Raw genomic sequence first — 15,174 nt, 5'->3', positions numbered from 1 at the left:
CACTGTAACCCAGAGCAGGAGTGGAAAGAGAGAATAAATGTTCCTTTTGCAGATTTACATCAGGAGTGTTACTATTAGCTCCCTCAACATAAAGTCAAATATTTGTAAGTGGGCAGAATCTCTCTATCAGCAATAAGTTTCCTAAAGAAAATCAATCTTGTTGATGCTAGGCTGGACCTCCATCTGGACTAAAGACCTCCATCCACTGTTCTTTCCCTCTTCCTGAACTCGCCCCATAAAATCAGCAAACGTTAAGATCCTTCTCTTTACAAAGTCATCAGAAACTGGAGAGAAGAGATGCCTGAGGCTGTAATTTGTAAGAATTGAAATAGTAGACTGATCCCCAACGTGTAGACAGTGCTTGTCACACCTCTGTTCAAAGCTCCGAGAGAATTTTCACTACATTTAGGATAAATCCAGTCATCACCATGGCCTGCAAGTCCCTAGATGACCGAGCACATGGCTTCTTTTCTGGTCTTGTCTTCTACTGGTTTCCTTCTTGCTCGTCTGCTCCAGCCACCTGGGCTCCATGCTGTTCCTCAAATACTCCAAGCACTCCTACTTCACAAGGCTTGCAGGCTCTTCTTCCTCTTTCTGAAACACCTTTCTCTTGATACCCACATGGCTCTTTTAATTCTTTCAAGTCTCTTTTCAGTTGTCAACAAATCACTGAAGCTTTTATTGCCCTCCCTAAATAAAGCAACCTACCTGAACTTATGTGCTGTTTTCTTTATAGTACTTATCACTACCTATTTATTTGTTAATTGTCTGTCTCTCTCCACTGTAATGTAAGCTCCGTGAAAGCAAGAACTCTATTGCTTTGGCCATAGCAGATTCCCTGTACCATCTGCTGAGTGCTCAAAAACTATTCTTCGGGGAATTCCCTAGTGGTTCAGTGGTTAGGGCTCCACGCTTCCACTGCAGGGGGCACGGGTTCAGTCACTGGTCGGGGAGCTAAGATCCTGCATGATGCAAGGCCAAAAAATAAAATTAAAAAAACCCCCCAAAAACAGCTGTTCTTTGAACGAATGAATGTAATTGTGACCTTCAGTGTGGCATTGTGTTAATAATTGATTTGTAATTATTGCTGAATTCTTCAAAGTTCCTTGAGTTTATTAAATTTTATGTTAACATCACTAAACATTTTCCTTTCCTAAAATTCTTCATGCGCACACACACACAAGTGTAAGAACTGCTGAGTTGGTAGAGAGGTAAATGTAGTTAAGATCACTTTGGTGATTAAGTGAAGGAAAGAATTAAGGGAGGTAAAACTGTAAAGAGACTATTGTAATTCAGACTTTGAATGATGAAAGATTGAATTAGGCAAGTGGAAATGGATAAAGGTGCATATTTTTAAAATTTATGTAGTAATATCAGCAGAACTTGGGAAATGTCTGTCAGGAGTGAGTTAAAGGAAGAGTCAAGGATGACTCCATATTTCTGGGTTGGGGTGAATGGTTGATGATAATGCTACCAACTGAGAGAGAATACAAGAGGGGGTGGTGTGGAGGCAGGGATAATCACAAAGGTAGTTTTGGCAAGACTGACTTGAGGTAAAGAAGACATGCAAGGAAATATGGCCAGCAGACATATGAGGCTGAAGGTCAAAGGCATGGTCTGCAGATTTAGATTTTAGTGTCATGTCCAACAGTTCCAACCTGTCAACATGCCCCAAAATGAAATCATCACCATTCCTTCAAAATTGCCTCTGTTCATCCTTCTACGTTACCTCTAGGGTGATATATTCAGGTTTCACCATCTGATGAATGGAAAGATATGCGAAGTAACATTTTTAAATTAAGTATAGGTTTTACTGAAATTATAAATGTACAAAGTTTGAATATCAAATAAGAAGTATCATAGTGAGAAAAGCTGTCTTCCTTTCTGAACCATTACTATTCCACAGAAACAACCCCTTTAAAAAGCTCTTGGATTTTTCTTTTAGGATTAATCTTCTTATTTCTAGATATTATCCTTATACTATTTCTTGGTTTATCAGTTTTATATATTTTCTATTAATCTCCTATAATGCAAATGAGTTTTTTACTCTCTTACTCTCTGTTCACCTCCTCTTCCATCATCCTAATGTAACTTTATCACAAGTTTTGGTCATATCCACAGTGCTTACATTATTGGGACTGTACAAAAAGCCTCCAAACAAAGCAGTGTACTGAAATCTTGATTACCTTTCCTTATTTGGCCCAAATTTAGCTTTTCTTTCCTTCAAATTTACTTAGCTTTTTCATTTGCTTAGGTTTTCCTTTTTTTTCTTAACATCTATGCTTCATTTTTGCAAATATTCCATCATGTCTGTTAAATTGTTATCAATATTATTTTCCAAAATCTTAAACGTGTCAGATAATCTCTCAATTCCATATTTTTTCTAGATGCCCAGACTTCAACCCCTTTGTCCTCTTATTTCAATTTAACCAGTTGCTTCTAGGCCTGCTGAGTGTCTCGTCCTGGTTCTTCAAGCTTATCCGTCCATGTAGAACTGAATTTTAATCATTTTATTATATTGGATACCTTGTTTAACAAGACCCATTATTTTCCCCTTTCTTGTTTTACATTCTTATTTTACTGTAGCATCTTCTAATAGCTTCCTGTGAACAAATACTCAAGAGGTCCATTTTTTTTTTTATGTTCGTTCTTTTTTTAGTCCTTGAGTGGCTGAAAAAAGTCTTATTTTAACCTCACATTTGATTGCATATGTGGTTACCTATAGAATTTCATCTTGAAAATAATCTTCCCTCAGAATTTAAAGGTATGTTTCCACTGGTTCCTGGTGTCTAGTGCTGCTCCTGAGAAGTCCAATGCTACCTAACTTTCTTTCTTTTAACTGTAACTTACTTTTCATCCTTTATCTGACTTGATTTTAGTGTCATGTTTTTGGAAAAACACACTAAATGTTCCGAAATTTCATAACATTATGGTTCAGGTCTGTTTTCATTTTCTAGGCCTGTACTCACTAACCTCTTTCCACTATAGCACCTTTTATTATAATTTAAACAAAATTCCCCTATACATTTGTTGTTTTATCTTTCTAAACCTCCTGTGTATTAGAAGTTGGCCCTCCTGTATTTCTCTAATCCTTTTATCTTTTCTTTCCCATTTCCCTCACATATCTTTTATTCTACTTTCCAGAAGATTGTCTTGAGTTTCTTTTTTTTTAATTTTTTAAAATTTATTTTATTTAATATATTTTTATTTTTGGCTGCATTGGGTCTTTGTTGCTGCGCTTGGGCTTTTCTCTAGTTGCAGTGAGCGGGGGCTACTCTTCGTTGCGGTGCGCGGGCTTCTCAATGCCGTGGCTTCTCTTGTTGCGGAGTGCAGGCTCTAGGCACACGGGCTTCAGTAGCTGTGGCTCATGGGCTCAGTACTTGTGGCTCGTGGGCTCTAGAGTGCAAGCTCAGTAGTTGTGGTGCACGGGCTTATTTGCTCTGCAGCATGTGGGATCTTCCCGTACCAGGGCTCGAACCCATGTCCCCTGCCTTGGCAGGCGGATTCTTAACCACTACGCCACCAGGGAAGCCCTGTCTTGAGTTTCTACACATACTGAATTCTTTACTTTTAGCATCATATGTTTAGTTATGTTTAGCTTCTTCTTTATTTGATAATTGGCTCATTTTCATAGCATTGTCTTTTGCTTTAAGAATGTCACAGTTTCTCCTCTGAACATATTAATTAAGGTAGGGGTTGTGCTAAGTGAGGGACGAGTTGAGTAGTAGCTTGGCTACGGAGGGTGGGTGCATGTTAGCAAATCTACCTAATCTGTGCCTCTTGCCTTCCCTGCTGCCTCTCAGTTATCAGCCCCTCAAGGAGTTTTCACTTGTACTCTACTTTTACAAATGTGAACTCCTCATGTACTGAAGACCTAATTGTGAAACACAAAACTATACAATTAGTAGAATAATATGTAGGCCTTAGAGTGAAGAAGTTTTCAACAAGGTTTAAAATCACAAATAACAAGGAATTCACAGTTTTGACTTCATAAAACAAAATTTCTGTTCAAGTTAAGATAATATTGTGATGTTCTTATATACCAAAATATTAGGAATAGTTGTCTCTGGATGGTGAGAATGTATCCTAGGGAAGAAAGAAAACTCCAAAGAAGATAGATTGACTGAAATAAAATAGAGGAATAAGGAATTAGGTCCACAAGAGGTATGAGTTAAGGCGGGAGATAACAGTTGGTACAGAAGTGAATGGAAATAAGTTAAATGTTATGAGCTAGTACAGTGCTAAATGGTGATAAAGTTTGCCTTGGAAATGGGTGGATGGTGGTTGAAATGGAGTAGTGCTGAAAATTATGGGCCATTGAAGAGATTAGCTACACAATCCCTGTAATCTTTTAAAAGGTGGGCAGAGTTGTGGGGAAGTGCAAGAGTCTGAGCCATTATCAAAACCCTCAATGTCTGATTAAGGATTGTCCAAGGATATTACAGACTAGGGAACTGGTAGACCACACCTCTAGAATTTGCTACTTTATTCAAAGAAATATTCCATCATACTCTCACCTGAATCTAAAACTGGTTATTCATAAATGGCAACTCTTAGGATCAACCTAGGAGGAGTCATATTTTTAACAAAGGATCATTATGTTGTGCTTAATCCAACTATATCTCTCTTCTGTTTAGCTTCATCTGTGTAGTAGACATTTTATATAGTGTTAAAATCTCCACTTTCTTACTAAACTGACTGTTCTTTAATATTTCAACCTCTTAATTTGTGTGCATACCTAATTGTATCAGTGAATTCAGGGTAAAGGAAGATGAAAAGGTGGGGAGAGACTCTGACATATGACAAGCAACCTTTTAAGTCTAAGAAATGTTACACGTCCCCTACTGATGTACAGAGTCTTTCCATTGTTTATATACCGACTGATTGTCTTGTCTACCTTAGGTCTGCCTAACTCACTTCCTGGTTTGCTAAAGGTTACTCGGATGCCAAGAAAACACTGGCAAGATTAGTCAGGTTCATTTGGAGGAAGTTACTTAACTCTTGGAAGTTCCCTGGTGGTCCAGTGATTAGGAATCAGCACTTTCAGTGCCGTGGCCTGGGTCCCTGGTTGGGGAGCTAAGATCCTGCAAGCTGTGCAGCGCGGCCAAAAAAAACCCCCCAAAAAACGAAAATAAAACCCTCATTTTACTTATGTTCCTTTATAAACATTTCCACTCCTACCCTTTACCTAAACCATCCATATTCGCCTCCCTCAGCCCACACCCCCCGAAAAACCCCACCAAAGTAATAATGAAACAGATTTGTTTTCTAGTTCTCCATGGGTGGTGCAATGTTTGTGATTATTGTCCATAATTGGTATAGATTTTAGAACTGTTTTTTTCCTCTTATGACATGCAGTAAAAGTAATCCTGCTAGTGTACACCTCCCTTCATTCAATCCTGAAGTCTGTTTCTTCTTCCGTCCCCATAGTCCTTTAATATTCACTCAGTATTAACTAGGATTCTCCCTAATGGGGTCTGGGAACACATACAGTTTAAGTAGTAGCAGTTGCTTTAAACTAAGGAAACATCCTGGGGAGACCATCTGATACATGAATTCTTTCAATTCCACTGACTTCTAGTCCCCATCACGAAAATGCAGACTGGTTTTTATATGTAATACACACACACACGTACACATATTTTTTTTTAAAAATTTTTTTTAGCTTCTGTAACTTACAAATTTAATAGTCTGCTGGTATTCCTTCCATATTGTAACTATATTTTTCTGTGATAAAATGTGAGCTTGAGTTGCTTAACAGTTCACAGATTCAGGAACATTTACTGATATTAACCTGGTGCTATGAGAATATAATCCCCCAGTGGAACAGAGTTCTGTTTTATTATAAAACTGTGTCAACGGTGCTGCAGGCACATTTTTTTAAATTTAAATTTGTAATTGAATTGAGGAGCACAGTCATCAAGAATTTTAACAATTAAATAGCTCTGAATCATAGATAGGGTGCAGGCACATTTTTGTTTGTTGGGTCACCTCTTTCTAAACTACAAACAGAGCACACCCTTTTGGTTAACATATTCTCTTCAGTAAGTTAGAAGCATCAACTAGGTCCCAAGTTTCTTTCACATTTTGCCATATTTTATGAGATTTCTAGGCCCTTGTCATCTTCTTCCTGAAATAATTTCTGCAGGTAGTGAATATCAAACAATAAGTATGAATTTCATAACAGTATTTTATAGATTATTAGATGTACATTTTATATTTGCATTTAATATACCAGAAATTAGTATTTTATGGTTGATAGCATCTTAAAATTAACTGGCATTGTAGGAGATGTAGATAAATCTACTAGTTCTGTCTCTCTGGAGAACCCTGACTAATACAAGAAGGGTACAAATTTGACTCACAAAACCCTGGATTACTTTATTGTTGTTATGTTACTTGCTGCTTTATAAGCGTAAAGCATTGGTAAATTTTGGCATGCATCATAGGCATATTTATTTCTTAAAGATTTGTATGTTACAGAAAGTCCATATCTCATTACAATTCAGAATCCCATTCTGGTTTGACTCCTTGTGAAACCATGCACCTCAGGTTAGGACTTGAACCCATGTGCCGGGACTCAAACCCGGCCAAAACCCCCAGTCTTCCAACGGAGATCACACACCTGGTTTCAGGACTTAATGAAGCTCAGGTTCTTGATATCTCATCACAGAAAGAATTCAGTGAGAGACAAAGTGATAGGTAAGAACTGAATTTATTTAGAGAGAAACACACTCCCCAGACGGAGTGTGGGCCATCTTAGGAGGTGAGAAAGGCACCAGGGTATGGGGTTGTTCGTTTTTACAGGGGTGGGTAATTTCATAGGCTAAAGAGTGGGAGGAGTATTCAAGCTATTTTGGGAAGGGGGGGGATTTCCAGGAATTGGGTCATTGCCCAGTTTTTGATCCTTATGGTTGGCCTTGGAACTGTCATGGTGTCTGTGGGTGTGTCACTTAGCTTGCTGATGTGTTTTAGTGAGTGTGTACTGAGGCTCAAGGTTTAGTGGAAGTCGACTTGTGTGCCATCTTGGACCCATTTGGTTCTAATCAGTTTATGTCATGTCCTTGGGCTATGTCATTCTTTCGAAGGTTGTGCCCTGCCCCCTTCCCTCCTGTTTCACTTTCCCATTTAATTGAGAAAGACATCAACCTGCTCCTAATCTAGAAATATTTATTCTTGGAGATCTGTCTATTTACCTGCGCTGTACAACTTTAGTTCTGGATCAAATTGCTTTAACAGAAATATATATATATATATTTTTTTTTCTTTCTTTTTTTTTTTTTGCGGTACGCGGGCCCCTCACTGTTGTGGCCTCTCCCGTTGCGGAGCACAGGCTCCAGACGCGCAGGCTCAGCGGCCATGGCTCACGGGCCCAGCCGCTTCGCGGCATGTGGGATCCTCCCTGACCGGGGCACGCCTGCATCGGCAGGCGGACTCTCAACCACTGCGCCACCAGGGAAGCCCACAGAAATATATTTTAATATTATGTGGATGATTTTCACTCAGAACTTTTCTAGGCAACAGTCATCTTTGGACAATCTCTTTGTCTTTTGTCAATTATTTTACAGGCCATCACAAATTAGGTTGTTCAAAACCACTTAATAGTAAATCAACTATACTTCAATAAAAATAAATAAATAATTTTAAATTAAAAAAAAAACCCCATCCCAAAACACTTAATAAAAAACACCCTGAAAAAATCCTGTCAAAGAGTAGAGTTAGCTCAATTTTTTAAAAAATTTTCTTTTGTCTTTCTTTTCTTGGTTTCTTCTTTAGACTTGCATTATTTGGTTTTAATTTGTTAATTGTTTTGGGAAAAATTGCATTATTCCTAATTATTATAGTCAACATCAAATTATCTTTGGGAATATGTGGAGTTTAAATCAATGACTGTAAAAATTCCATATAAAGTATGTGTAGATCTATATTACACAATGTATATTAAAACTTCTATATTTGGACAAAACAAAGTCAAACAACTTATTTTAACAAAAATTAAATTATATGAATATTTATGAATAAAACTGTTAACACTTGATTCCTCCAACAAACTTAAAATTGCCTAAAGCTATGTGTCCTTTTTTCACTTTTTCTTTAATCATTTTTATGCATGGTTATAACTCTTAAGTCAGGAACATTTGACATGACTTTTATATTTATTCTTATGAATATGATTTTATAGTTAGTGATTTTATAATTTTGTGTGTGAAATTGTATTCTTTTTCTCATTTTCATTGAGAAAATAGACATTATAAAATTAACAATATCTCACCCAAATAGGTAACAACAAACAAAATATTTTATTTTAGTGAATGTCTAAAGCATATGGATATCCTGTAGACTTACTGATTTATTGAGGAAGTTGGACAGTTTTTGTCTTTGGATTGGAAATTTTTAATAAAATTTCTATACCTAAAATTTAAAAAACAATAAAGAGAGGTGAAAACATATTAATTGTTGAAGCCATTTTATAACACAAAGTTGTTGGCATGGTTCAAGACTGTGTTTTTAAAAAAAAATTTTGTTTTTAGATGTATTATCTCATAATACAAAAAAAAGTCATCCGTAGTTGTTTCTTATAATGGTCCCCAAATTGGACTAATTAGAGATTTATAACATTATGGAAATAGAAACAATACCAGAACCTTAGCGATTATCCAGTTGTGTTAGTCTGCTTGGGCTGTCATAACAAAATTTCACAGACTAGGTGGTTTAAACAACGTAAATTTATTTCTTACAGTTCTGAAGGTCGAGAAATCCAACATCAAGGTGCTGGCAAATTCGGTTTCTGATGAAAGTTCTCTTCTTGGCTTATAGAAGTCTCCCTTTCACTTAGTAATATGCTATTAAGTTTCCTCTATGTTTTTTCATGGCTTGATAGCTCATTTCTTTTTAGTGCTGAATAATATTCCATTGTCTGGATGTACCATGTAGTGTCTCTTCTTACAAGGACAGTAATGTAATCAGATCAGGGCCCTATACTATATACTATATACTATACTTTATTTTAAAGTATAGTTGATTTACAGTGTTGTGTTAATTTCTGCTGTACAGCAAAGTGATTCAGTTATACATATATACATTCTTTTTTTAAAATAGTCTTTTTTTTTTTTTTGTCTGGGTTGGGTCTTCATTGCTGCACACAGGCTTTCTCTAGTTACGGCGAGTGGGGGCTACTCTCTACTCTTCGGTGTGGTGTGCGGGCTTCTCATTGCAGTGGCTTCTCTTGTTGCAGAGCATGGGCTCTAGGCACACTGGCTTCAGTAGTTGTGGCACGTGGGCTCAGTAGTTATGGCTCGTGGGCTCTAGAGTGCAGGCTCAGTAGTTGTGGCTCACGGGCTTAGTTGCTCTGCAGCATGTGGGATCTTCCCCGACCAGTGCTCGTACTCGTGTCCCCTGCGTTGACAGGCGGATGCTCAACCACTACGCCACCAGGGAAGCTCGAAAGTTCTTTCTATGACATTTCTGCCCTCTTTTCTTGCATAATTCTCTTCAGTCTTTTCCAAGTTGTTACTAATTCCCTTTTACTGAAGGAGGATCCACTGCCCTAGGTTTTTAACTTGGATCATGTTCAAGGGCTTGAGAACTATCTGACGTTTTATGATAATTTTTGTGTTATTCTTTGTTTTAGGTGTTTAGCTTTTATCAGATCCTCAAAATAATCTATGATAACAAAAGTGTCCATCCACTAAACAGTAATTTTCTGTATCCTATCAGAGCGACTTAGTCTTCTCACTCGTAAGTCTCTTTCGACACTAGATGAGGCATATCCACTCAATCAAAAACCGGTAAGGAGTATTTTGGATGCTCCCAGTACTGAGCTTCATGCTAAGAATGAAACAATGAATATCACAATTCTGTAATAAAGACTTAGTGAAAGAGAAAATGATAAGGAGGAGTTGTAGAGAAGTAAATTTATTGAACATACAAGTTTCTCTGACTCCAAAACCTATTATTGTTTCATTTCACCATGCCATGATTATCCCCAATTTGATTTGCTCCCTCCTTCTGGATCTTATTAAAGCTGTAGGATATCGGGCATGAAGTATCCAACCAGTTTTTTTTTTCTCATTGTGAGCTAACATTGTGTTGGGTAAAGGAAGAAGTTTAGTGATGTCCCAATTATTTTGCAAGTTGAGGCTTTCATTTTCAATTTTAATTCCGAGAAGAAAATTACACATTCTTCTTTAAAATCTCCCTCCAATCCAATATACACAGAGTATAGACTAGAGTGGATCCCAGCAAAGATAGAGCAGAGCGTGAGCACATAGGTAAGAAAGATAATGAATCAACTCTGTAGCTAGTATTTGCACAGAAAATTAAGAAAAAGGGAAAATCTCTGAAAAAATGCAGTGATGACTTTATGGATTTAAAGACTGTATTTAAAGCAAAGGCATAAGACAAGACCTAAGAGAAATAAGTAATAAGGGCCTTGAAGCAAAAAGCACACACCTGCCAGTCTATGTGGGATGCCAGAAGCAGGTCTGAAAAGGACCATAACATTAACATGCAGTAGAAAGAGAGCTCAAAATGCACTATATGGTTTGTTGTATTTATCTATGTTGAGTGATTTACGTATACTTCCCATTGCAGGAGGTGGGTCCCATCACTCCCAATCTATTCTTCTTTTATTCACGTTAGCTACTATATTTGTCTCCTATTGTTGCTGTAACAGATTACCTAAACTTAGTGGTTTTAACAATAAAAATTTATTATCTTATAGCTCTGTAGTTCACAAGTCCTAAGTGGGCCACGTTGGGCTAAAATCGAGGTGTGCATTCTTTCTGGAAACTCTAGGGGAGAGCAAGTTTTCTGGCCTTTTCCACCTCTTAGAGGCTGCCAACATTCCTGCATGCCTGGCCACTTCCATCTCCAAAGCTACTAATAGCTGGTCCGGTCTTTCTCACGTTGCATCACTCTGACACTGACCCTTCTGCCATCCTATTTCACATTTAAGAACTCATGATTACATTGGGTAATCCAGGATAAACTCTTTATTTAAAGGTCAGATGATTAGCCGTCTTAATTCCCTCTGCAACCTTTATTCTACTTTGTTATATAATATATGACAAATGCTGGGGATTAGGACCTGGACAACTTTGGGTAGGAGGACATGATTCTGTCTAATACAGCTAGGAAGTTAAAAAAAAAAAGCGCCCTAATTAATGTTTTGTGTCACAGCATGACAGGTAGACCTTTCCTGAGCTGTAAAGTTTCTTATCCTCTGTCTCTTATACCCGTTAAACCAACTGAGAAACAAAGAACTATATTAAGTTACCACAGGATGCGTTAATATTAAGTTAATTCAGTAGTCATATATGAGAAGAGGAATTATGTAGCCTTCTCTAAAACTTCTTTTTTTTTTTTTTTGCGGTACGCGGGCCTCTCACTGTTGTGGCCTCTCCCGTTGTGGAGCACAGGCTCCGGACGCGCAGGCTTAGCAGCCATGGCTCACGGGCCCAGCCGCTCTGCGGCATGTGGGATCTTCCTGGACCGGGGCACGAACCCGTGTCCCCTGCATCGGCAGGCGGACTCTCAACCACTGCACCACCAGGGAAGCCCTCTAAAACTTCTTATAGTATAACTGAATCAAATGAAACTCAGAGAGATTCCTAGTTCTTGATATCACAGAAAACCAATGTTAGAACATCTAGTTACCTCCACCGTCTCTGATTTATTTTCTCAATGCAATATTATGATCAACACATATATGATTGGAGAAATGAAAAACTTGAAAAGTCATTTGCCTTGAGTTGTAGTTTGAAATAGAAAAATAAAAATTGTTGGGAATTCCCTGGCCATCCAGTGGTTAGGACTCTGCACTTTCACTGCCAAGGGCGAGGTTCAATCCCTGGTCAGGGAATTAAGATCCTGCAAGTCGCCCAGCACAGCCAAAAAAAAAAAGAAAAATTGCTTTCTTAAATTGTACGTCAATCCTGAGCTAGGAATATAGTAGTCATTACTGTTCCCATTTTACCTTTGAAAGATGAGGCATATGGGGCTCTTATTAAACACACTGCTAGAAGGGGCAGAAGCCAGATTTGCCCAACTCCAAAGCCCATGCCCTGGCTGCAAGCATCTAGCCATTCCACCACCAGGCAACTATCATCAGGAATGTGAAAAGTCCTGTTCTTGACTTGTAGGACCTAAATTAAGAAATTTAGCTTAGAAATTCACAGTTGGGACTTCCCTGGTGGTCCAGTGGCTAAGACTCCACACTCCCAATGCAGGGGGCCCGCACTCTAGATCCCTGGTCAGGGAACTAGATCCCACATGCTGCAACTAAGAAGTTCACATGCCACAACTAAAGATCCCACATACCTCAATGAAGATCCTGTGTGCCGCAACTAAAACCCAACACAGCCAAATAAATAAATATTAAAAAAAAGAAATCCACAATTGTTTTATAATTCCCAAGGACATAACATCATTTCAAGTGATGCTGTAGATTTCTAAATGATGTTATGTTCTAAGGACATAACATCATTTCAAGTAATGCTGTAAAGTAGAAGTCATACTCTAACTGAGCCTATTTATGTGAATTCACTTTATTAAGAATATTTATAATATATGTCATCTTTTAAATGAATAAAGAGAATTAATATGAGAAAAGGGAGAGCTGCAGCAATCTATTTGGTGTTAAACTCTCCAAAGTTGGAGCTTTAATACAATTATATTGTTTCTAACATTCAAAGGCTTTCATTCTCTCTCTCTCTCTCTTTGAAGGAGGCATCTTCCAACTGAAACAGCATTTCAGATAACTCAATATTTAAAACATTTCTCAACAGCAATGTCAAGTCTAAATAAAATATACTATGATAACATTATAGAAAACATACATTTTAAATAGTAGATTTCAGGGCATGGGTGAAAGGAACATTCTTTTCCTTTGCATCATTTCCAACTATTTTTTGTTTGAGGATAAGATTTTTTACCCATTGGCCATTCTTCATTGCTTCTTTCAGATTACGATGTACGTGTTTTCCATTCCTTCAAGAGCATGTAAAATATACTCCACCCTGTGTTTTGTGAATGTTGCCATCTTGAACAGATATTGAATAATAGCCAGGGAAAGTCACACCGTGATGTTTCCACATCACCTATTAGGAACAATCAGGAACATGAAAGGGCAAGTGGATGCTATCTGGACAGAGTCCACTTGAATGAAGACACAGAAGACCCACCCAAATCTCAAGCTTCTTCCATTTGGTTTCAATGATGAGTCATTTAGGAAGGAAATTGTTTGGGAAGTAAACTGAAGGTAACTTCCTGTGTTCTTTATTTTATCAAATAATCTATTTTCTGAAGTTCTTTCATGGGTTCATCTCACAGGTAATTTGGCTGTTTATTTTTCTGAGCAACTTTACATAGAATGCTGAAATACATTCTACTTAATTTAAGGCATTTAAATTAATTATTATAGTGAGAGTACTGTTATCTGATCACTTTTGAATGCCGATTGCATTTAGTGAGGGTCCTTAGAAGTAATGCCTTGTGTCTGGTTTAAAAAACAGAATAATTTTCCAAACTGTTTACTATTCATATTAAACTACTTCCTTCTACTTCAAACCCAGACTGTGGCTAAGCTCTGCAAAAGCTTGAGTCCTTAATAATACATTGGAATCGGAGGTCAAGTTGGGGGATAATTGTGATTTTTAAATTTTTTTTTAAATATCAACTTTGGAAAAAAGCAGCACTGAATTTCCTAAGTCTGTGATATTAAGTTGTTAAAATATAATTATTAAATAAGTTACAACACGTGCCAAAGCTATCTGTACCTATATCTATGGGACGAAGGAAAGTTAGGAAACATCAGGGGATCCAGTTTGAAAATGATAAGTAGCAGTTTCTTGATTACTAAAGTGATCATTCTAAAATGTGAAATATGTAATTGCCACATATCACTTAGATTTTAATTTTGGGATGTGTATTTATTTACTTTTCTATTTTTTCCATCTTTCTAATTACCAGGCTATCAGCAAGTACCCTAATCAAAAAGAAATTGCCTTTTGGCAATTCCCTGGAGGTCCAGTGGTTAGGACTCCTGCACTCACTGCACATTTCATCAACATTCCTTGCTAGCTATTTATTCATATCTCTAAAGGCAAAATAAAAGGAAGTGGTTTGAGCACTGGCAAGTCTCTTGTTAGACAAAGTTTTAAAGTGATGTATCCAGTGACTAAAGGATGTAATTGTTTTATTTGGTTATCTTTAGTAAAGTAATAAGGTTATATATTGTAATACCCCTCAAGAAGTGAAAAATGCAAGATAAAAATTTGATGTTTTTCAGCCGGGGAAATATTTGTGAAACCCTCAAAATATTCATAAAGGATTGGTTTTGTTCATTCTGCAACATTGTGATTGAAAGAGCTTTGGAGTTAGACAGATTTGGTCCTTGGGTAAGTAACTCAATAGTTCTAAGCCTCAGGACTTCCCTGGTGGTCCAGTGGTTAAGACTCTAAGCTTCCAGTGCAGGGGGCGTGGGCTGGATCCCTGGTTGGGGAAGTTCTGCATGCCACTAGGTGTGGCGAAAAAAATAAATAAAAGTTCTAAGCCTCAGTTTCCATATTAATAAAATAATTATATTTTCTCCATAGGACTATGATACAAACTAAATTAAATACAATTTACAGAAAAATGATTACTATAATAGATAGCAAATATGAGTGGAAAATAAATGTAGAACAAGAAAGCATTGGTGGGATCTATCATTTAGTCCCAGTGTATTTTTATGTTTTCACTTTTTATTGGGCTATAATTTACATACAGTAAAATGTACACAGTTATGTGTACAATTATAATAAATTTTTAAAGTAGAATATGTCCATGTCACTTATACCATTATCAAGATATAAAATGATTCCACTGCTGCAGAAAGCTGGCTTATTTATGTACTTTTCCAGGTAATCCTTGCCACTCCCTCTTCCCCCAGCCTTGATTCTTGATTACTTTCATTATAGATTAGTTTTATCTTTCTTAAGAATTTTATATTACTGGAATCGCACAGTATGTACTCTTTTGTGACTTTTTTTTCTCCTTATGTAATTGAGATTCACCCACGTTGTTGAATTTATCAGTGGTTCATTACTTTATATTGTTGAGAAGTATTCCATTGTATTGAGATACACCCATTTATTTATCCATGCTCTTATTGACGGAATTTGAGTTGTTTGC

Source organism: Delphinapterus leucas, chromosome 1 (assembly GCF_059928025.1).
Source record: "Delphinapterus leucas isolate spDelLeu-1000000601 "Yukka" chromosome 1, BTC_Dleu_Yukka2, whole genome shotgun sequence".
Taxonomy (NCBI): domain Eukaryota; kingdom Metazoa; phylum Chordata; class Mammalia; order Artiodactyla; family Monodontidae; genus Delphinapterus; species Delphinapterus leucas.
The sequence above is the reverse complement of the archived record's forward strand: the minus strand, read 5'-3'. Positions refer to the sequence as shown.